The 27,328-nt window shown below is 38.0% G+C and overlaps 1 long non-coding RNA gene across 1 annotated transcript in view; it reads left to right on the top strand.

Annotated features, from left to right (window-relative positions):
- LOC145682901 (uncharacterized) overlaps positions 1-27,328 on the top strand; it is a 955,736-nt gene that overhangs the window by 443,397 nt on the left and 485,011 nt on the right. The gene's annotated exons all lie outside the window — the stretch shown is intronic.

Raw genomic sequence — 27,328 nt, 5'->3', positions numbered from 1 at the left:
TTATTATTATTATTATTATTATTATTATTATTATTATTATTATTATTATTATTATTATTATTATTATTATTATAACTTTAAGAGTGCCCAAGAAAGTTCCGCCGCCTTTTCACCAACACCTTCGAACATTGGTATGTAACCTAAGACGTACCTGGAATATCAAAAATCGTCTCCATCAGCCTCGACGACCTTCTTCCGACGTTCTGGAAGGCTATGGATTCCATCGCTGTCGAACTTGGTGGGACGTGAAGTGAAGAAGGTATGAAGTGCATATTGAACCTCTACTAGCGATTTGAATTGGTGTTCTCTAAGGTGATTGTCCAAGGAATGGAACAGGTGATAATCGGACGGTACAATGTCCGTGGATTATGGCGGATCCAATAGCGTTTTCCATCCAAGGCGTACAATGATGTACTGGGTCATTTTAGCCACGTGGGGCTTAGCGTTGCCTTGTAAAAGGACGAACCCTTTGCGATTCAGAACTGCTGGATCCAGACAGTAGACAGTGACAGTACACAGTTACATTGATGTTCTGACCACCTGGTAGCAGTTCCCGATGGACGATGCCGCGAGCAGTCCACAAAATGCACAGGAGAACCTTATTCTGGTGTAGTGCTGGCTTGGGCTGTTTTTCAACCGGTTCATGGGATGCTAACCAACAATGACGGCGAACTCGTACAGCAATCAAGCAAATATGACGCTCTGTGAAGGCCCCATGTTCACTCAGTCCTTACGCACGTTCACAGTGTATCTGAACAGCCACATCGAAGTAGTATGTTGGATATACTTACTAGTGTTGCTCACGAGACCAGGTTTGGGGCATTTTCGCCTCGAAAATGTGTCGTGAAGGTAGTCTCGTCTCGAAAAGTGTATATGTTTCTATTGAAAGAGCTCTGTCTCATCTCGTACCCCTTCATGAAAATTCTGTCTCGTCTCGTCTCGTCCAACAACTGACCTTCACCTTATATCCATTGTCATTCAACTCACGGTGTGAGGGCCAATTGAACACAGACCTCCACAAACAGACAGAACTTTCTTGGTCATCTTCAGATTATTATTATTATTATTATTGCTGCGGTAGTGATTTGACTTTCTCCGCAATAAAATACTTGCTAATTTTATATAACGTTGCAAATATCTTCTAGATAAATTAATCAAGAAAAAATATAAGTTAATTCCCTACAGAATGATATTTCAGTGCAATTAGTTCCTTATGATTCTATCAGACAGCAACGCTGCTTTTAAATAGAAAAATCGGAATGTTAAAGTGATGAAATTTTTGTTAGTTACACAGCAAAAAATATTAAAAGAAGTTCTATATACATTCCTTACTAGAAAATAATGTTGTCTTCAGAACTTTTATTCTTTTAGTCTTCAGAACTTGTGTTCAGAACTCAGTCAAATTTTATTTTGAATTTCGAAGTTGATTGCCTGAATTCTAACATTGGAAATTTGGATGTGGAGTAAAATAAAGAAGGTTAGCAGGGTAGAGAGGAAAACGAATTAGAAAATGCTGAAAAAATGCAAGAAACGAGAGTAATATTAGACGATATAAGGAAGCGAAAGAATGGACGGATCACAAGTTTCGATCTTGCTAAGGGATTGCATTGTGAGAGATGTAGTAAAGGGGGTGTGTAAGAAGGTTGCAATTGATAGGTTGTAATAGGTAGGGTGGTACTTTATGTTGGGTTGCGAGGCAGATATTAGCGGGAAATCGCAAAAATGGAAGTTTCTTACCTAGTTCACGGAAACTGGCCTGTCAATAATGGCAGAACACTGAGGAGGAGGAGGAGGATAATTATGCAACAAATAAAAAAAGCCGAAACAATGGTTAATGCATAAGAATTGGTCAGCATTTTTTTCTGGTGGCAGTTTTGAAAGCTTCTAGCTCTTTCAAACTGGTTAGATTGTAAGGTCAGGTCACTCGGGTCGGTTGTCGGGTTAGGTCACCTCGGGTTGGTTCACTCGGGTCACTTTGGTCGGGCCAATCGGGTCAGCTCTGGTCGCGTTGTCGGGTCTGGTCAGTGAATTCGGGTCACGGGTGGTGTCGGGTCGGTCTTCAACACATATAATTTCCACGAAAATTACAATATACCACGGTTTATACCTCATTGGACTTCCAATAAAACATTTTCAATGATGTGTACACCATGCCACCATTTTTGTATGAGGGAATTTCTAGAGGGTTTTTGTGGGAATTTGATGAAGTGTAGATTCCTGTGTGTGTGTGTGTGTGTGTGTGTGTGTGTGTGTGTGTGTGTGTGTTTGATACCTTAAAGGATACAAGATGTCGAGGAAGTGTGTAAATAAACCGGACAATTTCTCTTATGTATGTGGGGAGTTGATATTTAAATCACAACGTCGATGTTTTACTCCACTTGTGAGGAAGTGTTATCAGTTCTATTTTGGTTGCTGTGTAGGAGACCAGGATAAGAACTGGGTTCCTCACTACATTTGTTGTACTTGCGTGAAACGTCTGACTGGGCGGGCACATGGTGGACGAAACATGAACTTCGCAGTACCGATGATCTGGAGGGAACAAAAAGATCATTCTTCAGACTGCTACTTTTGTATGACACAGATAAAAGAAATAAGCAGTAAATCTAACCACACAGTACAGTACCCTAATTTGCCATCAGCAATTAGGCCAGTTCCACATAGTGAAGAATTACCTGTACCAGTACCTCCTCCGCATCTTACGGTAAATGAGGATTACATACTTGAGGCAACTACTGAAGTTCCAAGTGAAGATGATGATCCTACTTTTGTAGGAAGCACTTCTACATTGGATCCCCATCTGATAACTCAGGGTGAACTAAATGACCTCGTACGGGATTTAAAACTCTCCAAGACACAGACAGAACTTCTTGATTCTAAACTTAAGGCTGGGATCTGCTCCATCGTGACACTAAAGTGTGCATTTTTCGAAACCTTCATACAGAGTTTCAAAACTATTATTCTCAAGAAAATGATTTAGTGTATTGTAATAATGTCTGTGCTGTGATGGATCCACTTGGACATGCACATATAAGTACAGAGTGGAGATGGCTTATTGACTCTTCGAAAACTAGTTTTAAGGCTGTCCTTTTGCACAATGGCAAAAAATTTCCTTCAGTGCCTTTGGCTTATGCAACTAATATGAAGGAAACCTATGGAAACATCGAAATAGTGTTAGAAAAAATTCAGTATGAGAAATACAAGTGGATCGTTTGCTGTGATTTACAAGTCATTTCTTTGTTAATGGGTTTCCAGCTTGGTTATACAAAATATTGTTCTTTCCTCTGCGAATGGGACAGCAGGAACAAAGCGGAACATTACATCAAGAAGGAATGGCCAACCCATGTATTAACTCCTGGACAGAAGAATGCTATTTATTCCTCACTGGTGAGCCCTGATTAGATAATTCTACCTCCTCTTCATATAAAGTTGGGGCTCTTCAAAAAATTAGTTAGGGCAATGGACAAAAGTAATGGACAAAAGATCTTGTTACCTCAAGGAAAAAAATCCTCGGAATAGGGATTTTTGTAGACCCCCAAATAAGATGTTTGATTCGTGACCAAAAATTTGAGGATCTCTTAACTCTGGTTGAGAAAGCAGCTTGGTGTCCATTTAAATGTTTAACAGAGAATCTTTTAGTAAACAAGAAAGCCCCAAATTACCGTGAAATTGTGAGTGATTTCCGGCAATCATTCAATGAAAAGGTTGCAACATGTCCCTTAAAGTTCACTTTCTAGACTCCCGCCTGCATTTCTTTTTTGAAAACCTTGGTGCTCTTAGTGATGAGTAAGGGGAACATTTTCATCAGGACATTTCCTCCATGGAGAAGAGATACCAGTGACAGTGATGTTCAAAAATGCTAGCTGATTACTGTTGGAAACTTAAAAGAGATGTTCCAGAAACCAAACACAGAAGAAAGTCGACAACTAAAACATATTAGTTGAGGTAAGTAAGTGTCCATTTATTAAGAAGATACCACTCACTTTTATTGTATTATTTATTAAGTAGATATAAAATGGTGACACGGTGTATACATCATTGAAAATATGTTTTATTTCAAATCCAATAAGATATAAACCGTACTTATATTGTAATTCTCGTGAAAGTTATATGTGATTTTATCTGCACTAATGAATATTGTAAAATGAACAATACACATAGCATATTTTATATATAAATATGTTTATTTCTATAGATAGAATAATGGTATTCTTATGAAACTTATTGTGCTTGAATTGGACATGGTAAGAGGGCTATCTCTTAGACAGACCCCACTTTGTTTTCGTTCTGGCGGCGCCCTTTATTATGTACAAACAAAAATTTAGCCTTCATATTTCTGTAGAAACGATGTGGAAACGATTGCGACAATTTGTGATTGAATTGGACATGGTGGGTGGCTACCATTTAGACAGCCCCCACTTTGTGTTTGTTCTCACGGCGCCGCTAATAGTGTAGAAACGAAAATTTGGCTTGCGCATTTGTGTACAAACGATGTAGAAACAATTGCGACAATTTGTGATTAAATTCGGAATGGGGGCTATCATTTAGACAAACCCCACTTTGATTTCATTCTGGCGGCGCCCCTAATTGTGTACAAACGAAAATTTCGCCTGCACATTCTATACAAATGATGTACAAATGATTGCGGCGATTTGTGATTGAATTGGACATGGTGGGGTGTATCACTTAGACAGCCCGCACATTGTTTTCGTTCTGGCGGCGCCCCTAATAATGTACTAACAAAACTGTCGCTGTGCATTTCTGTACAAACGATGTAGAAACGATTGCGATATTTTTTGCTTGAATTGGACATGGTGGGGGGCTATCACTCAAACAGCCCCCACTTTGTTTTCTTTCTGGCGCCGCCCTTAATTATGTACAAACAAAAATTTAGCCTTCACATTTATCTACAAACGATATAGAAACGATTGTGACAATCTGTGATTGAATTGGACATGGTGAAGGGGCTACCATTTAGACAGCTCCCCCACTTTGTTTTCGTTGTGGCGGCGCCATTAAATGTGTACAAACGAAAATCTCGCCTGCACATTTCTGTACAAACGATGTAGAAACGATTGCGACAATTTGTGATTAAATTGCACATGGTGGAGGGGATACCACTTAGACAGCCCGCATTTTGTTTTCGTTCTGCGGCGCCCCTAATTGTGTACAAACCAAAATTTTGCCTGCACATTTCTGTACAAAAGGTGTAGAAACGATTGCGATAATTTGTGATTGAATTGGACATGGTGGGGGGGCTAACATTTAGACAGTCCCCTACTTTTTTGTTCTGGTGACGCCCATAATTGTCTAAAAACGAAAATTTTGCTTGTAGATTTCTGTACAAACGATGTACGAACGATTGCGACAATTTGTGATTGAATTGGACTTGGTGAAGGGGCTACCATTTAGACAGCCCCCCGACTTTGTTTTCGTTATGGCGGCGCCCTAATTGTGTACAAACAAAAATCTCGCCTGCACATTTCTGTACAAACGATGCAGAAACGATTGCGACAATTTGTGATTAAATTGGACATGGTGGAGGGGATACCACTTAGACAGACCCAACTTTGATTTTGTTCTGGCGGCGCCCCTAATTGTGTACAAACAAAAATTTCGCCTGCACATTTCTGTAAAACGTTGTAGGAACGATTGCGACAATTTGTGGTTGAATTGGACATGGTGGAGGGGCTACCATTTAGACAGCCCGCATTTTGTTTTCGTTCTGGCGGCGCCCCTAACTGTGTAGAAACCAAAATTTTGCCTGCACATTTCTGTACAAAAAATGTAGAAACGATTGCGATAATTTGTGATTGAATTGGACATGGTGAGGGGGCTAACATTTAGACAGGCCCCTACTTCTTTTTGTTCTGGCGACGCCCCTAAATGTCTAAAAACGAAACTTCTGCTTGTAGATTTCTGTACAAACGATGTACGAACGATTGCGACAATTTCTGATTCAATTGTACATAGTGGGGAGACTACCACTTAGACAGCCTCCACTTGTTTTCGTTCTGGCGGCGCCCCTAATTGTGTACATAGAAGAATTTGGCTTGCACATTTCTGTTCAAGCGATGTAGAAACGATTGCGACAATTTGTGATTGAATTGGACATGGTGGGTGGGGGTCTACCATTTTGACAGCCCCCACGTTGTTTTCGTTCTGCTGGCGCCCCTAATTGTGTACAAACGAAAATTTCGCCTGCACATTTGTGTACAAACGATTGAGACCATTTCCGATTGAGTCTGATAAGGGGGGGCTGTCTAAATGGACGTCTCCTTTCCACCTCTACTGTAATTAAATTCTTCCTCGAGAAAATCTGTAATCAACACTGTCAGTAGCTACGTCGTCGACTAATAAACCTTAACAAGTACAGCTTTATTTTCGTATATTTTTCAACAGATAACCAATTTAAAACTATCGCAAAGAAGAATATGTAGTCAACTTCTTAAATACTTCGCTCGCTGGAACCCATTCAGCGCGTGCAACAAGCAAAAACAACATGTTTGCCGTCACACAAATGGAAAAGGGGAAAAAAGAAAAGCAAAAGCAGCACAGCAGTGCCTTATCGCAGTCAGAGCTTACAACATAGTTTCGGTCGTCACTAACGCCAATAGACCTACTAGCGGTGTACAAGACTTATACAGTTACAATATACGTTGTGCCACAGTAGCGCTACAGGCGGAATTCGCACGAAATACAAATGAATATGTTCCCTTACAAGCATCAGTCACTCTTGCACCCTCTTTACATTCTACAGATCCTTTTTTCTCCCACTTTTTGACCTTGACGAGCAGAAGTACCTGGCTTTCCGAGTTCACAACCATAAACTGTTTGTGTATAGAGTACGTTTTCAGTTCTTCGAATGACTATGCGCGCGAAGAACAAGGGTGATGATCGGGCTACCGAATATGGCAGTCAGAAACACCCGCTTGCAACTTTAAATGTAAAATACAAATATAGAGCCTTGACAATGCCGTGTGGATGAATATATATATATATAGAGAGAGTTATGGCACTATATATCGAACACTTAAAGGCATTCGTGTGAATATTTAATCAATATTCTCTATCAGGGAGAAACAGGTCCCTGTATGAGCGATAAAACTTTAGAAGTTTTATTTATTGGTTGAAACTAGCCCATTATGACAATTATAATTAACAATTTTGAAATCTGAGATACATTTTAACAGCAAAGCTGTATTACTTCTTGTACCCAACGGGTTGTGCTATATAAAAATCAATGAAATTTTAATTATCGAATAGGATGTTTTATATATTGAACAGCGAAGTTTAAATATCAAACAGAATATTTTATTTTTAAACAAGTTCACTTTAAGGGTTATATGGATATAGTACCAATGTGAACACATTGCAATAATTCTAAAATATAAACTGGATAGCAAATCCAAAGAGAGATACATTTAAAATATTTGTTTCATATCGCCACATTTCAGCACACAGAGGAGCATGTTGCCTTTCTTTAATTCAGATCTTCACGTTATTCCTCGGAAGATATTGCACACGTTTTGTTCAACCTAAATTGATGAGGTTTCTCCAGGGCTTCAGAAATTTTGAGAAAATCTTTTAAAGGAAGGCGAGCATGCAAATTCCAAAGCGATCTCATCTTGATGCAATAATTTTGGCTTGTGAATTTTTACCTCACTCTTCGCAATAACGCCACCTGAAAGATCCTTCTTCGATGAAGTTACACCTCTAAGCTTTCGTTATTCCATGTGAATTCACGATTGTCACTTTCTTGCTTTTCGTTTTCTTTTTATGAGCTTGAACCACTTGTTTAATTTTGAAAAGCCAATTTAGTTTCAAATATCGCACTATACCGGTTTTAACACTTTTCCAATAAGCATCCAATTCTGGATCACCATCACTTTGTCTCTCTTCGTCATGTCTTAGTTTGTCATGGAACATATTAAAAACAAGAGAAGACTGGAATTCTTCCAGATCATCAAGCACGAATTTCATTTTCTGATGAGGAGTAGGTTAAGGTTGAGAAAATGAAGAGGTACTCTAGTTACTCTCTTGCTGTGGTTTTTCCACTGAGGTCTTTAGAATATCGGCAACACACTTGCTATAGTGCACAGCAGCAGGATTCAATGGATAAAGACCACACTTACGAAATGCGCTTTTCACAATTTCTGGTTTGACGGCATCATCCCAAACTTAATTTAATTGGGGTGCAAAATTTAATTTTCGTTACCGATGCTGCGATAGTTTTGATTTTCTCGTCCTGAAGAGCATTCTTCCATGCTCGTTTCAAGGATGAAAATATGCCTACGTGTGCTGGTTGCAGAAGATGAATGCTGTTGGGGAAAAGACAATATAACAGTATCATAATCGTGACAATATCACTGACCTGAAGTGATAGATGATTCCTGCGTTCATCAAGAAAGATAATAACAGGAAGTGTGATTTTCTCAGTCTCTAGTCACCATCTAAACCGTTGGAGGTAAGTAACAAATACTGCAGTCTTCATTCAGCCTGTTTTTGTTTTCTCGTAGATTCATGGCTCAGGTACACTATTCTTCATAATTTGCTGAAGTCGTATGTCGCTGTAGATGATCATGGATGGGACGCCACGCCCGCCAGCACAGAAATTGCCGAGCACTGTTATGCCCTCTTTCTCTTTAAATGTTGCTTTAATTTGAAGCTGTTCTCCTCTTACACCAAAGTACTTTCCTGAAACCTTGTGGACGAGGAAGTTTTGTTTAGTCTGTGTTGAGTATCCTTCTTGAGTCTTTCATAATTGCATTTAATCCCTCAGATAGTTCGAAAGTTCAGCAAACCAGCCGCGTGTTCTCTCGTCCGAAACCGCAGCTTTTCCCTTGCTAACAGTCCCAACCTTCTCAGACAGGCAACATGTCGTCCCACAAAACACCTGAACCAAGTTTTCCCTGGTCTTCCATACTTGAACTGTGTGATTGTTCTTGAAGACTGTACAATTTGCTGAACAGTGTCCAGTAAATTAGTTTTCTTTAATGGAAATCCTCTCTTTGCCATGTTCATAATACATTCAGAAAATCCCTCTTCATCTTGTGGGCTCAGAAGCGGCTTCTGGCCAAGAGCAATCTCAATCTTCAGATGCCCTGAATTTATCATTTAAAGTTGTAGGAGGAAACTAGAAGGCCCGCGGACAAAACTCTAAAATAATGCGATTAGCACGAAGTATGACCTCAATTAGATGGGCTCTCTATAACGAAACATTACTAAAAAGGTAAATCAAAATTTTTTTATAGCAGTTTGAACCCATGAACTATCAGATACATGGTAGAAGCCTTTGAAGTCAGTGAAAAATGCGGTATTCAATGCAAAAGAAATCAACTACTTAGTAAAATTAATATTTAAATCACCAATAACCCTTTAAATTACATTAATGTTCGATACAAAAGGACAGATTTCCTTAAAGGAACCTCTTTTATCGAACGGCATTTCGGTATTACGAAATGGGTCTCGAATATCGAACACTGTTTTCTTTTCGCTTCAAATAAGATGATAGTTTAAAAATTACATTATAACAAATAAATATACATATATTGATATTAACATACCACATTATTAAATGGATACTTTATGACACCATCACACAAGAGAAAAAATATTATTACTGTGGTGCTGCTCCTTACAAAAAAATAGCGATTTCTCCAATTTCCAGCCAAAACCACAAACTAGTGAACTTTACCGTGTTTGCTAATATCGAAACATATCGACTTATTGATTTTCATAAGACGAGATTTGGAAGGGTATGTTCACAAATTTCAGATAGTGCGCAACCTTTTCCGTATTCTTATTTTTTAACGAATGACCAAGGTGTTCGATATTTAGGGGGCGTTCGATATTTACTGCCATTACCCTATATATATAAACTACAGAGCGATGGCTATAGTGTAGAGAGTAAAAGCAACGTGGTAAGAAATTCGAGTAACTCACCAAGATTACGATCTATCTTTGCAATATTTTAAGTACAACGAAGATATAATAAAAAAAATACCTAAACAAGCACCAGAATCAAATATTGTGAATGTGCCTACTCGCTTAGTACTACCCACTAGTGTTTCTTTTCCATCGCCTGGTACTTATTGTTGTGCTCAACAAGTGCATCATACACCTCCGATAACAGTGCAATGTGCGTTACGCCGCACTTTCCTGTGTTATGCTCCGGTAGTACGAGACTTGTGTCAGGCCACTATTCTCGAACCAATGCCTAAGTGCTTAGTGAAGAATTGTTTTCGCATATTTTGTGTTCCAAAATCGGACAATGATGTGCGAGTGATCTATGACTGCTCTCATTGGACCTCCGCTTATCGCAATTCCAACCATGTCACGCACCCAACCATTGATAGTGTTTTGTCCTTAGTGTCGCCAGAAGATTTTCTCGTGAAAATTGACCTTTCCCAAGGTTTTTATGACTTGCAACTGCATCCGGCCACAAGGCAGTATTTTGGTGTTCGCTTAGCGGGGACATATCGTTTTACCCGTTTACCAATGGGCTGGTCTCTCAGCCCTTTGTTTATGCAAGTGGCTACCCAAAGTGAACTTCGACAACATTTGCCCAAGCTCGGGAGTTGGTTATGCTTTACCCCTTTTACAACCAGTTAACAGTGGCAGACCAATCCTTCTTCAAAGAGCGTGTTCGCCTGCTTGTCATCGCAATACAATTTGACTGGCGCACTGCGGCAGCAAATGCCAATTATGTGTCCGTTCCAGGACTTGTCGTTCACCATCCCCCCTCTCTTTTTCGACAACCAGCCTCGCCCTCCGCACCGAAGAAAGCGCAGAAGAAGAAGATGGGTTCATCGGATGGCGCCTCAACCTCCCGACAGTGATGACGACCAACCTCCGGTTTTTGACTTCTGGACACCATTACCCATTCCAGATGTTCCTGAAGATCCAGTTGAAGATGAAGTGATTCCTCAATCGCTCGTCCCCATGAAGCCCTTCGACCCGCTGGCGGACGTAGTGCTGGACCTCGACCTCCAACCGGAAGACGTCCAATGGCCCCCAGCGGATCCACGCCTCCTTTTCCTCTATCTAGCGGAGCAAAGATGACTTGATATTCGCCGTGATTTAGGAATCGCGGAACCAGTGTCTCAACTTCCTCCAAATTGGGGCTTCTGGAGAGTTATTCTCCTCAACTTAAGTGAAATTCCAGACAATGACGATCAGCAAGATCAACCAGATAACCAAGATGATGTAAGCGACACAACATCCGAAAGTGACGAACAAGCACGAGAATCAAATATTGTGAATGTGTCTACTCGCTTAGTACTACCCACTAGTGTTTCTTTTCCATCGCCTGGTACTTATTGTTGTGCTCAACAAGTGCATCATAACCTCCCATAACAGTGCAATGTGCGTTACGCCGCACTTCCCTGTGTTATGCTCCGGTAGTACGAACCTTGTGTCAGGCCACTATTCTCGAACCAGTGCCTAAGTGCTTAGTTGAGAATTGTTTTCGCATATTTTGTGTTCCAAAATCGGACAATGATGTGCGAGTGATCTATGATTGCTCTCATTGGACCACCGCTTATCGCAACTCCAGCCATGTCACGCTCCCAACCATTGATAGTGCTGCGTCCTTAGTGTCGCCAGAAGATTTTCTCGTGCAAATTGACCTTTCCCAAGGTTTTTATGGCTTGCAACTGCATCCCGCTACAAGGCAGTATTCTGGTGTTCGCTTAGCGGGGACATATTATCGTTTTACCCGTTTACCAATGGGCTGGTCCCTCAGCCCTTTGTTTATGCAAGTGGCTACCCAAAGTGAACTTCGACAACATTTGCCCCAGGGCGTAAAATACCTCGTCTATTATGACGACATCTTATTAATGGGTCCTCCGAACACTCATAAAGAAAATAACGCATTTGCTTTAACAGGTGATAGAATTCAAGTTCACTAGTTGAAAATACACACATGTATGTCCTGATATGTATAACAAAACAAATACTATAATATATCTATTCAAAACAATTACCACTGCCAACCTCTCATGATACAGCATGTTACTCACTTTGAATAATGTGCTCCGTGAAGGAAATACAGGAGATTATGTTACACACTTCATTCTGATCAAATAATTTGAAGACTGGTTAAAATAGACAACATTAACGACTACGTCGCGGAGAGCCCTTTGAAATACTCAAGGGGGGGGGGCACACCGAATTAGTAACCCATGTTAAAATTGAACATTTTTTCCAGGCATGTTATACTCTAAACATGACAAAACACTCCCACAGATAAATATATATTAACAAGCCAAGCCCCTACACTCTCTATTATGATAATTTGTAGAGCTATCCTTTTAACTTTTACAGAAGAGAAGCAATCCTGAATATCTATTTTCACTATTTCTTAAGGCGAATCGTTGTACTTCTAAATTCCACAAAGCATAGTCCAACATGGTGAGTCCAACAGACCAGTTTTCTTCACTAAAGAATCTCCAGTGCTTGGCTTAAATTGACTCCCAAAATCTTATCTCAATAGGTCCAGGATATAATCTTTAGAATGGTATTATCAAATTCACAAGAGTCACTAAATTTTGGCTCTTTCACCGTTTTTCCTTACGCCGATGGAATAGCCTTGATGATATATTCGTCTGTCCTATTAAATAATCATTGCGCCGTTCTAATGTTACTCTCTCGTGCAGTCCCCAAGCTATCTTCGAAAATGTTTCGCATTTGCGCCTCTGATCCAATTCGCACATATAACTTGCGGAGAACCTAAAAAACCGTCGCTATCCAAACGGGAAGAAGAAAAGAAAATTTACGTTACCACTAAAAGTAAAAAAATTAAAAAATGTAAAACGGACGATCGAAAATAGGTCTTGTTGCATCTACCGGCATCCTTTAAAAATAAAAGTAATACTTTACTCTTATTCTTAAAGTAATGCTTCGGTACACTACCTCCCAAAAAATTCTAAGGTAACATGCTGCGCCAGAGTATTAACAGCGGGACGAGTTTCCCTGAAAGACATACACGATTAGAGTGGATAATCCTTGAATAGTGGTTCACGTTTTTCAGAGTAACAGTAGAAAAGCTTCAGATTCTGGAAATTTAGGGTTTCTATGTTATTTCCATTTAAAGTGTGTAAGACTGTGGAGTTCTGTAGTATCTTTGTGATGAGATATGGTCATGCTTGACACTTAACCCATTTATTTATCTCATATCATTGAGGTGAAGATAGCAAGTGAGTTCTCAACATTACGAATAGACCTTCTTTCAGTTCAATTTCTATCCCAGCCTTCGCTACGGATTTATGTTTTCCCTCCCCTGAGTGTACCTCAATGCATCTCATTTGTCATCTACTTCTTCTAATCCAAGTGGCCAAGGGAATTATTTTCTGAACGGGTTTACCGCTGTGTAATTGAAGATGAGTTCAGTTGGTGAGCATGCTATACTATCACAATATTAATGGTTCAGTAATTTCTGAACTCTAACCAGATATTTCGTCCAAGTAGTATGGTCATTGTGGCACTGCAATTTAATGGAGTCTTGTGACTTCGTTCGGTCAAGCTGTTTGAATTCGGAGTATAACCTGATATGTTTAACGCCGTGATCTCTACACTACTTCTTCCATCTCTTGAACCGAAATTGTGCTCCACGATCACTCTACCTCAGCAAGATACGAAACCATATGGAAATATCTTCTTTCTAAAGTTGTAATTATTTCCTTTGCATGAGCAGTCTTCAACGGTAGGAGACTGACAAATCGAGAATAAATCGGGGATAGTATGTAGTAATATCCTTGGCTAGGGGGCAACGTCCCCACTATGTCCATACCTAACTTGATATGCGGAGCTCTAGACTCAATGTTACATTCTTTCTTCGCTACAGCTCGCGTTGCAAATTTAGTCTGGACATAATCTACACAATCACGGACATATCTTCTGATGTTCCACTTTTGTTTTCTTCAATAGAAGAAGAAGGAGAGACACAATATCCAACTTTTCCGCACTCCAAAGTGCCCTTTCGATTGTACAATCTTAATTATGTCATTGACACATGCTTGAGGGATCACCAGAAGCCATCGCACATTCCGAGGATTTCTCACATACAACAAACCCGTTTGCCAGGCAACTTTGTCTGTATTACCAAACGCTAATTTTGCTTTTAATTTCATACAAAGTTCATCCTGTTCCTCCTTGATTTTGAAATCGTCCTAATTTTTATCCGCAAAGTCTTTTACATAAAGGAAATTGAGATAGTGAGTTTCGGACAACGTAAACTTCGGGTGGGTTCAGACTCAATGTGTCGGTTACAAAATTCTTTTTCCCAAGGCAGTGATCAAATATTAGGTGAAATTTCTGTAGTTTTAATTATATACGAATCGTGCGGCGTTCAAGACTTTTCAAGGTAAAAGCATGAGTGACGGCAGCGTTGTCGGTGTGCACATAAGTTGTCTGGCCCATAATGTATTGTTCGAAGTGTGCACAGAGGAACAACACTGCAAGCAGCTCGAGTTGGAAAATCAAAAGAAATAATTTAAAAGGTTTTACACGTCGATTGGCATACCCAATAACGTTTGGTTCATCACTTTTTGGCGGGTATTGTGAAAGCAAGCCTGCGAGATTCTCCATACAAGCATCACTTTGAATATGATATGGGAGAGAGAAATCAGGCTGGCTCAATGCTGGTGGTTGACTCATTATCTCTCTTAGCTTATAAAAAGATGATAAAGTCTCTTCGTCGAAAATCAATTTCCGATTTTTCTTGAGGAGATCGTATAACTTGGATGAAAATTGTGAAAAGATTTTTGTGTTTCCTCCTCTTGTTTACGAGGATTAAAATTTTCTCAAGTCTTTTCTGGTTTTAGGCACTGGGAGACAACGAATCGCTTCGTTGTGCTTAGGATCTACTGTAATTAACTTTCTACTAACTATGTGTCTGACTAACCAGTAATCTGATTTCGCGTAGAAAAAAATTACACTATTTAAAGTTAAGTGAAAAAAGTAAAAAATTCGCCTTCTTTAAAATGTTAAAAGCAGCGGCTAAGTGGTTCAGAGGCTCCTCCTGTGACTGACTTTTGAATAAATCATCATTTAAATACAAAATGACGAAAGACCTGGATGTTGAACCAAAGAACCGATGCATAACATGTTGGAAAATTGCTTGTATGGACTTAATTCCTTGAGGTAATACAGTTATCACATGCAGTCGACCTTTGTAAAGGAAGCTAGGACACAAGTAAGATTTGGAATGGAGACTAATGCCATAATACGCAGATGAACAATAGAAACTACTGAACCATTCGACTTGTGCTACTCGATTTAGAAGTTCCTTGATCGGTTCGACCTGCACCTGAGGGGAGACTACTTTCTGATTCGTAGCTCGAAGATCTAAAACATTGCGTACTCCGCCAGAGGCTTTACTGACTACGTGAATTGAGTTTTGGTACGGGGACAACTGTTCCTTGGCAATCCCAAGTTGAAGACACTTATTCAGTTTAACTTCGAATTTAGCTTGCATAGCTTGAGGTACGGTATAATAGGGACCCATCACCGGCTCCTTGTCCTTGAGTTGAAATTTGTAAGGTGGTGCATTCACCCTCCTCTGATATTCAGATAATAAATCTCTAAATTGTATTAAAAGTTTCGAAGGTCATTTTTTGCCCATTTACTTAAATCATCTGGTGTCTTTAGGTAAGAATCAATTTCCTCCTCCGTGACACTGCCTTCATCCCCTGAAAAGAGATCAGTATTGGTACCCTTATTTTCCTCTTCTTGTGAGGATACCTTCGCCGTAGCACTCTGACACAATATAATGGGTTCAATCATAGGTTCCCTTTTCACTGGCCACTCTGGTAGACTTACTCCAATCTCACTAAAGGGAACTGCGACGAAGAGAATATTGGGTTGATCCGTTGGGAACATTATGACATTTTCGAAGCTATCTTGAAGCTTCATTTCTTTGCGATCTCGATCAATCACTGCTTTGAAATTATTTGGAAATCGACAACCTAAAATAATATCAGTTTTAAGCATTTTATCACAAACAGGAATTTCGAAGATATGGTATGTATGTTAATGTTGAAATTTTGTACTCCTTGTACAGCGAACTTCTCTGTACCAGCGAAAGCACCTAAGGTCAGGCCTGAATATGGTCTGAGTTTAGCTGAAGGAGAAGGCTTCTTTAACTGATTTCAAACCTCTCAATCCATTATACAAACATCCGCACCGCTATCTATGTGGCCTTTTTAAGGATACTCTCCCTATAGTACCTTTGACTACAAGAGATGTTGAGAAATATTCTTCTTTATTGACTTTGGGTTCTTCTTCCACCACGATATTTACATTAAATTGAAGAAACGAATCCAAATTTAGGTTCAAAAGTTGGTTTTCCGAAAAGTGTGCATCCTTTTCCAGGTTCTGATTTATGTTACTAATGTTAGTATTATCGATGGGGATCCTTCGTTCACCGCATTCATCTTCCCCCATGATCAAAAGAGAGTGCGCCATTAGTTTGACGACTTAATTGGGGTTTCACTTTCCCTAGTCATGATGGTAATTTTGGGTTCTTCTCGCCTTTCGCCTCTGAGGTTTGATGTAGAAACTCGTCCATTCGACCTATTGTTACTATCACCAATAATTTGTTCGGTTTGTTGATCGACATTTCGTCGGTCGAATGGTTTTCCACTTCTTCTACCCCTTCCACGGTGCGAATTGAAACAACCACTACCCCTATTGAACTTCGGGCTCAGCCTCGATCCACTATTATTACGACTTTCGTAATTATTCTGATCAAAGCAGAAATTGGTAAGTTATATCAAACCGGCTTGAGTGTAGCTCAAGAATATCGTTTGACAACTAGTTCCTACAGTTGAAGATGGAGCTTTCATAACTTTAGCCTGACTAGCAGAATATCGTCTCGGTAGCGGCCTGTTTTCGAAACTTGTTTTCTGAGGCAAGAGTGCTGCAATTCTTGATAACAATTCATTAATATCAGTACAAATATTAGTAGATATAGAGCGTGCTTCCTCTGGTGGAAAGCAGTTCAATAGGATATCAATAATTTCAGCCGGGTTCGGAATATCAGTAATTGAAAAATACATTTCCACTAGGATCCAAGCGAAATCTAACAGTGATGAATGTTTATTCTTATCATATCGTTGTAACTGAAGAGTTCTTTTTTGAGAACGTTCGATACATCTCCTTGAATAATCTTACAAAGTCATCATAGGTTTTAATCTTATACTTTACAGATTGAAACCACGCTTCGGCATAACGTGGTACGTGTTTCTCTACTGTCTGAATTCGTTCAGCATCTGTCAACGGATATATTTGCAAACAATGTTCCAGTTCACGTAAAAAACGCCCGGGAACCCCAGGAGAAATATCCCCATTAAAAACAGAAAACTTATCTAAATCCTTCAATCTTACCGTGTAACCTGGGTTATTTCCTCCTGTGCCATAGCGATATAATCGAAAGATGCCTTCACTGTAGACTACTTGACTCTATGCAGGATATTCAGCGTATGAAACCGTAGACGTAGGATAAACCGGTCCACAATTTGAAGAACTCCAAAAACTAAATACCTAAGTATTCAGGCTGTAATTCGCTAATACTAGAGCTTGATAGTGGGGGACAGTAGAGTGACTAGTTGGCCACACTGGTTCACAGTAGGACAACGGAGTGATTCTTCCGTTAAAATAGGAGTACTGAGTTTAGTATTGACAGGTATATTTACATTTGTAAAACCACTAAGATTCAGAGAGGGAGGAGAGTCCTCTACAGAAGAGATGTTATGTTCGCTCACACTATAATGTGTTCACTTAGGGAAATTCCCGAATATCCAACCCTCTCTGGGTTGCTTGTTTTGACTTTAAGTTCAAGAACATGAATTTTCGTATTCAAATTAGGAAACACAACTTTATTCTTATCATCGGATTCAGCCAAAGGTTTTCGTAAACTAGTAATCGATTCCTCTTGTTGATGAAGTTTCTCATCATGTTTGGAAAACTTGCTGGGTACGGCCTGTAACAGGAAATCGTGAGCGCTTTTCTGTATATTTCCTTCCAAGGAAGAGATACTACTGGTACATATATCTATACGTGAATCAACTACTGCAAATGTATTATTTACATTCGTTTTCTCATTTGTAAGTTCTTCACGTATTTGAATCTTGACAGACTCAAGCTTAGAAAAAAGTGTCTGGAGAGAGATCGTGATCGAATCGCTTTTGGTATTAAGATTAGTACTAACAGTGTTGGGATTAGCACTGACAGTGTTAATCTCTTGACTTAAATCGGCATTGGCAGTACTAATGTCCTGTTTCAGATTAGTACTAACAGTGTTACTGTCTTGTCTTAGTAGCTCATTAGAAGAGGCAATTGCTGCGTTGGAAGCAGCCAACATTTGTGTTATTCTAGCCATAAAAATTTCCATGTCATTTCCGTTCTACTTCGAACCTTGAGTATGGATAGTTGTCGATGCTGCAGTGGGAGTCACTTTGTCCTTTGAGCCGCCTGCACGACCCTCTATACTTTTCTCAAGTGACTTCTTCCTACTACAGACTTCACATAGCCACCCAAAATCACTATCCCCTAGGATCACGTTGATACTTGTAGTGTTCGGAAAAGTCAGACAGAGGTAATGAAACCAACGCCTGCAGTCTATACATTCCACTACTCTTCCTCTGTCTATTGTACTTTCTTCGTTGTATATGACGTCACAGCATGCGTACCTTCTTCCTTCACTATCGTGAGTTTCCTCATTTCCCGACATACTATGTCATTTGTAGCCATCTTTTCAATTTAATATACACAATGATAAAACTTAATACTAAATTAGTTAGTAAACCTAACATTCTACTTTCTCTTACATAAGTGCACCTCCCCAGGCATTTCGAGCTATACCCATGACGCAGTCGCAACATAGTATCCACCAGTCTCATATTTTTCACGTGGATGTAAAAATTAACTTATTACTTTAAAAGGTTAGGAATTTTCTAATAAAACAGAAACTTAAAACACATTTCTCAGAGATTTAATTCTAGGTTTATTTTTTAGCAAGGTGCCCGTTATCATAGTATCAAGCACCGTTGCTAAGGAATCGCGACCTGTTTTAGTAGCAACAGAATATTAACACATTGTTTAATACGTTAAGTCTAAAATGAGATTAAAGAATACGTCAATCTTTTTAAAATTTTACATTTCGAATTCAGAGGAACTAAAATCATGGTATTTCTTATGGTATGATTCGGTACTTTAACCTATGTTTTGTGAACAATATTCACAGATATAAATGTTATCTAGTATTTTTGCACGCATACTCTGTCGAGATTTTTTCGCCTAGTCATAAGACTTTGCAAACCCCAATAATCAATCCAATATTCATAACTATGTGAGTAGTAGTTCATTTTCATTTTAATACATAGCAGTCGAATAAAACATTTTTGCACATATTCAATCTTGTCAAAGTTTTAGAAATGCTGTTCCAAATTCCCGAACGAAACTCTAATTTGGATCTTACAAGTAATTTATATAGAAATACACACGATTTATCTCTTTGAAATAGAGGCCATTGTTTAAAAATAAAACCTATTATCTTTCTGGCACCTTGTACAGTAAGAGACACTTCTGGATGGTACAGCTATATGGAGATTTACGGCAAGAGTGCTCCACCAGTTGAGTCCAAAGTATTTGCCGGGAAGTATTGCAACCGAATTAGCTTTAAAAGAAGTCGGGTGTCATAATCGCCAGAAGCTGAAAATTCCCGTACACTTGGGTGAAATTCCCACTACCGTCTACAGCATCATTTCTCCAAAATGAGATGAATCTTAGACGGTTAGTTATTAAGCCAAACATACTATTAGATATTCGTCCTATTCGTGCAGATGAAGTGCAACAAAAAATGAAACTTCAATCCTGTTGCTATTGTAATGAACTCTCTTTAAGTAGTTTGATCTGAAATGACTTTGCAGAACCTGAATAAATAATCTGTCACTTCAGGGGTGGGGGTAGGAAGAGCGAATGCTCCCCAGCTACAGTATAACATATACTTTTAATCAAATCCTTAGCGAGAGCGATATAGCACTTTTATGATTTGAAATCTTGCTCCCAAGTCATCTTTTGTCATAACTGACAACATAGGAGAACGGGATATGCAAATATGATGAAGGAGAAAAACATTCACATGTGCAAATTCAGAATTGGAGACAAAATGATCGGATAGTATCCATATTTTGTTGCAAAGTTTGATTTTGTAGGTAGACATGTAAAAGCTCACACGAACCTGAGAGCATCCCATTACCAATTGTTGAATTCAAGTGGAGAACTCAGTTGAGAGCATCAGATGACTAGGGAGGGTGAGCAACCTCTTAAGATATGGGAAACGAACAATGGAAAAATAATACCAACTTCCTCCGACCGGACTCGATCCCTCAACCCTATGATTATCAACCCACGCCTTATCTCACTCATCCACGGAGACACACAGGATAAAAGACAGTTATACGTCAGGAAAAAACGTACGTTACGACCAGTGATTTATTTGTATGGGGAAGCTAGGGAAATTCTCAGTCTCTAGTTTTTCTTTCCTTGGCACTAACTTAATTATTGTTGTCCCAGCCTGAGAAGAATATTTTCCACCTCTCTAGAAAATTTCCTAAAATTTGTATACATTTTTAGCAACAGAAAACATTTATTCATCGATGTTCTGCATAATTATACTTATACAAACGAATTATTTCCAATTTTATGAATTCCCGTACCAAGTAAACAGAAGTACTGAGTATGAAATTCTATATCTCGCGAATAGTTTTGCAGAAAATACCTAAACTAAATTTTCTATTGGGAACAATGAGAAGCACACACGCGGGGCTTAGGAAGCAGATTGCGCCCATAAGATTTGTTTTGGTCAGTAAGGGACATAAATATACATTCAAATGTCAAGATCACATGTTTAATTATGTCTAATTCCATTTGTGACTTACACGACAAGAGACGTCAGACGTCAGTAAATATTATAATTACAAAAATGATTAGATATTTTCATGGGCAAGTTTTAGGTTATAAATAAGGGGCAATAAGTCCTTCATTCATTTTCATTTGCAGCATTTAAATATGTAAACAAAATGGCTGAAACAAGTCTAAATATATAGACACTTACACGACAGTAGGAGACATCGTGTTTTGAATAACGTTTAACTATATGAAAATTTTGTTCTTCTATTGCTACAAGGAAACTAAAACTTTTTACATATATTAAGTAGATACCAAGCTACAAGACCAAAAGAAAATTACTATATTTTCTGTATTTATTTTTAAATATATGCCACAAATATAACGTGACGTACACGGCAGAAATTGTTAACTTACACGACAAATCTAACATCATGTCTTCGTTTAATTACACTTTCAAAATCTATTGGCGGATAGAGTAGCACTAATGATTTAAAGAGATAAAAGGAAGTTAACAGACAAAACAAGAAGTTAATAGTTCTTTTATAAGAGCAAAATTTGTCAAATTCTAATTTATGCCTGTGATCGACGTCTGTTAATGCAACATAGGCCTAATCTTTCTGTTGCAGCCAATACAATTCTTTATCTTGATGGTAATGGCAAAGAAATGTTACATACAGTTGTTCCTATTCTTTTCTTCGCATGTAACAAATATTTAATGTTTTTTTTTCCGACGCAGGGTACCAATACCCTGTCTCCAGTAGAGTATTTCCATCACTTCTTCGCTGCGTTTATTCCCTTCACATGCGCCAATGGACTGTTCTGGAATGAAATCGAACTTCCTTCGTGGTGAAGAAATATCTTAGATGAGACAACATTCAATAGTATACGCTGAAACGCAATGAAAGTAGGGCTAGTTTCGTGTTTTTGGAATATTACATATTTCTTTCTTATGATATTTCCATTGGCGCATCAACTCAAATTTTTGAAGTAATACTCTTTACTACAGTATGTTACATTAATGTTCGGACATAACTTGCGTGCTCTCGCAATAAATTCTAAAGCAGATTGAGGATCAATTTGTCTTTGAGAGCATTTTCCATAATTCGTAGCCGAAAAATGTCAAGACATTTCAACTTTCTGCAATACAATTGAACAAAGTGAATAATGTAGTGGACCATCATCTGACTGATAATTCACATTGTTGATCGGAAAACCCGGATGACACCCTTCAAAATCTTCCATAAGTGTAGACTTGAAACAAGCAAATGGAAACATCTTGATGCATACAATCAGATATAATTACGCACGAATCATGTTCTGTGGTTTCCTTTTCTTCAGGAAAATATATTATTGCAGTTTACATATTACAACTGTGTGATATCCAGTGACCGGTTTGTATCTTTTCTTGGTACATAAAACAGTAATTTCCACTAAAAATACATTTGATGTAATATTCTTTTCAACTTCTCTGTCTATTTCCGCTTCCATTCAGCTTCTGAACGAGGCATATTTGAAAATGCAATAGAAAAGACAAGAGTTACATATCTGACATGTCCTAATTTCATAATCTTAAAATAAGCTTTGTTGTGACTTACATATTTTCGTTTGAGTAAGCATGTTTTCTACCAAGGAAGCGCGACAGAGTAGAAGCGTGCTAGATTTGGCTCGGTAGATTGCGGGTTTAAAACATATAGCTGGCAATCCTGACTGATGTGTTCCTCATTCACACCAGGCAAATGCCGAGATGATATCCTTTCAATAGATCTAAAAGAATCCTTTCCCACATGCCCACCTCCGTCCTAAACCGGCCTGAGCTTTAGATGCATAAAGGCAATAAATACCAATTTACAAGCGTTTTCAAAACAACGAAAGAGTACGAGAAAACCAATAATACTATTAAAAGTAGCTGAAGCTAAAAACTTCGGAACCACATATGCCGGCATTGTTCCAGAAACAGTAGATACTTCCTGTCACGTTTTTTTAAAACTTCTTTCTAGATCACATTCATTCATATTGTTTAACTTTTCATTCATTTGTTACATTTATAGTCCAGTCAAGTACATTTTACACCCATACTTCATAATATTGCTTTTATCCTCCTTATTTTTCATTCTCTTACACTAAACATGGCACTAAATACATTAATTGAGTTATCAATTCACTATTTATACATTTTACTGCAGTTAGCAAGTATTGGCAATGTAGTAACATTGCAACAAAATGTGACTTACACAACACGCGTAATGTGACTTACACGACAGGGAAAGAAATGTGACTTACACGACATATTATATTTTGTATTTAAAAGAGTAACCGGTATTATTTCGGGACTTTCTGCAGGGCCTTTGATTACCGTCTGTCCAAATGAAGAAAATTTAGAATAACAGCTTTTTTTTGTTTAATTATGTATATAAATACATAAACGTATTTATGTTTTCTTTTGACTTACACGACAGCCTACTTGAATAAATCAATTGTTATAATTTTCGTGCTATTATTAAATTATTTGCAAAACAATATCACTGATGTAAACACAAACATTATCTTAATAAATACCATACGCGATCTTCACTTACCTACAGGAATTAGCTCGAAAAAACTTTGTGTTAAAATCCAAATGTAGGTACGATATTCTGCGACATGAAAGTGGCCATATTTTACCTCCTGCAGATCCATCTACAAATCAACGTTGGTATCACCTTGTTCGTGTATGAAAAATTCAGCATTCTTAAAAATGAATTTTAATACGTATATAGGCCAAGGTGAAACTAAAAATTTTTCCTTCGTTGGGTCACTTACCACTTAATTGACCTTATACAATAATTTTACTTTTAAGAGCGCCAAATGCATAGAACGAAGGCATTCTTCTTGGCTTGGAAGAATAAAATTATGGCTGAAAGTGTAAGTGAACAGACTGATTATGCTCAGGAACGATGGATGATACCAAGCAGTGGCGTAGCCAGGAGGTTTGGAACGCCCGACATTTGTAGAAGTTGTTAATATAAGGCCTAAGATTGCGGTTTTATTTGAGCTTTTTCCCGGGGTGAACCTCGGGACATATCCCAAATGAACACTTAGCCAGCAGTCCTCCTGAAATCAAATCCTGGCTACGCTCCTGCTACCAAGTGATGTATTCTCTGTCACATAAGAAAATGCATGTTCTCCGTGGGATACCATCTTTTTCCCATTGCCATTAGAATGAAATCGCTACACATTCCTTGCTACCATATCGTGATTTAATTAAATGTTTTAAAAGCTTCTAAAGCTCAATCCCTAACCAAATAAATAACTGCACGATCTATCTCTTTGCAGTTCACCCAAGACACTATAGAAATATCGTAAAACTTAATAAAAGGAAAAAATCTTCTTCCACTGCGTGAAGTTTACGATTATTACCATATATTTATAGCCTAGATGTTTCGTGTACCTTATTCCGTAGCTTATTGGATCCGTGCAGACTTCCCATTCCCGCGACCCGTGTTCGAATCTTCGTGTCACTATTTCTTATTTTTTTATATTATTGATCTGGTAGGACTCCAGTAGAAAGAAACATATTGTTACAGTTCAAGGTGTCATTCGATATTATGCAAGTATTTATTTATTTATTTATTTATTGTCAAGCGAAAAAATGAAGTAGAATTTTACAAGGGTAAAACTTCTAGATTTGACCGTTAATAAAAACTATGAATAAGATTACAGCTAAAAATAAATTGAATACGGTCAAGGAAATGGATTTCAGCTGTTTTGTGTGTGATCAGCACATTGACTTCCATCATCCCTATTTCTGGAACAAAATATCACTATTTTTTTCGTTTTTATATAAAATTCTCATCTTTTAGTCCTTAACAAAACAGAGATTATTGTTCAAACTGTCACTATGGGATTACATTTCATTATATAATGAAACGAAACTACATATATGCTATATATACTTATACCTAAAAATATCGAAAATAATAAGACAAATATTATGAACAATTTTATAATGGAACTAAGCAATGTTTTATAATACAATAAACTGAATAAAATGCAGGGTATTTGAAGTTAGCGATAATATTGCCAGTAGATTCTGAAATACAAGCTTCTTGAACGGATATGAACACTTCACCTTGCAATATACACCTTGAGTTTGTTTCTCGATAGAATCTGAAATAAGTTAAGAACTTTAAACCTTGAATAACGCAACACAAGTTTGAATCCCATGGTTGTAATAGTGTCGTTACAAACTCATTCTTTTTATATAAATCAACCAATCTAAAGCCGGATCTTTGATCAAAAAGTATTTTCTCCTTTGCGTATATTTCAGGGAGAACATTTAACGTCAACTTTTTATTAGCAAATATAGCAACTTATGAAATTGAATAATGCTAAAATATAGCCTACTTCGCTTACTAGAACTTATGTTTGGTAGAAGTTCATACATCAAATCTTTTTTCGTTTGTTTGTTTCTTGTTTTGTTTTTTTTTTGTTTTCTTGCGTTTCTGAATACTTCGGAAAATTTTAATACAATGTTTGTAATTATACATCTATGTTTGCTCTGATATGAAAAAATATTTATTATGAAGAAAATGGTCTGCAGAGCTTATTGTAGAATATCTGTTATTAGTTGTAGTAGTTGCTTTTACTTTAGCGTCCCATTCAGCAGCGAGGCTATATGAGACATGGATTTACAGCTTAACGTGGGATCCGAAACCATAGGCTTCTACTGAGAATCGAGCTCCGTTTTTAGGAAAAAATCTAACCACAGTCAGTTCCTACCCGTTGGGGTTAGAACATACCCTATTATTATACTGGTATTTTGAAGCAGTGATAATTGGTTACGAATTTCGTGAGCTGGAAGCAATCCCACTCGTGTCCCGGCATGACCGGAACAGACCTGGAGACGACGACACGTCGTCATACGCACGATGAATTTGTATGATGCCATTAAATATTAAAGTTAATACAGCATTTTTATATTAATAAATAACTTAAATAAAAAAGGCAGTAACAATACCATTAACGTATATCTATATAGTATATAAATGAAAAATGCGTAGTCTATCATAACGAAAAATAGCTGAACGCTATACGCTTGTTGCTATCGGTCCCCGTGGTTGTGCGCTCTAGAGTTATAAGCTGGTAACAGAAATTTCTTTTTGGCGTGACTTCAAACCCGGCCAAAGAAAATTTTTCTATTTCTTTAAAATCGTTCTTATCACTTTTTTCAATAAAACATGATGAAAAAAGTACTCAAAAATTCGATTTCCTTACTTTTGGGGAGATAAGTAGTAATGGTGGATGTAGTACAGAAGCGAAGATATAACTTTCCATGAAATCATGAAAATAAAAAAATGACTTCCAACGCTATTCACAAGGTAGGTATATTGGCACGTGTCGAACCGAGTTGTTTGCTACGCGACGTTATGCCTTCAGGCAAACTACTGGCTATCATCTAGGTATGTCTGCAGGGCCACCATGAAGAAAGAAAAAGAAAGAAGGAAAAAGGTACGGTTATTTCATGGGGAGAACAAAATAGAATAGTCTATCTGCTCCTTGTCATTAAGTGTTTGAAACCGATGCTGTTATGAATATCCATTTTTCTAATTTCCGTACGAGATTAAAGGGAAACGTTAATTCTCCTATATAAGAAGAAAGAAAAATATATCCCATATATCACACAGATAACGAAATAAAATAGCATTTTTATCTACGCCTTGGTGTTAAGTGCTTTAAAATTGTTCAGAATATTTTTCCTTATTCCTATAATAAAAAGAAAAAATGAGAATTTTTACTTTCCATAGGAAAATAAAGAAAAATATAATTATACTAATTAAACAAAAAGAATAAAATAAAATATATTTAAAATAAAGGGTGCGGCAGAAATAGTTAGAAGATGTAAAATGAACATAGAAAACGTAACCCGATAAATAATGTGCTCATTGTTGTTTTGTTTTGTAAAGTGGTTGTATATGCATGTAGGTTTGTTCGACTGTTTGGTGCGCATGCGCAGTATTGGAAGAACTACGTAAGCCTTCCGTCAGTAGCCATGGAGCGTTGGTCTAACGAACATCGCGCTTTCGCAGTGGAGTGTTTCTTCAAGAACAAAGATTCTGCAACAATTACGTAGCGTAAGTATCGGAGTCATTTTAACATTGGTAGAAATGGACAGGTACCGACACGACAAACTATTCTTAATTGGGTGAAAAAGTTCCGAGCTTCGTCTTCTGCAATATCAAAGAAACTCCCAGGTCGTCGATGTTCAGTGAGAACACCAGGCAACATAGAGAGGGTTCGAGGAGCATTAATTAGAAGTCCAAAGCGTTTAGCTCGTCGGCATGCTGTGTCGCTTGGCATGTCAGATAGGAGTGTGCGGCGAATATTACACCAGGTCATACACTTCCACTCATTCAAAATTCAGATGATTTACAAGTTGCTT

The sequence above is a fragment of the Thermobia domestica genome, chromosome 4 (genome assembly GCF_964235325.1).
Source record: "Thermobia domestica chromosome 4, izTheDome1.hap1.1, whole genome shotgun sequence".
Lineage (NCBI taxonomy): Eukaryota > Metazoa > Arthropoda > Insecta > Zygentoma > Lepismatidae > Thermobia > Thermobia domestica.
This window is presented reverse-complemented; position numbering and strand designations above follow the sequence as displayed.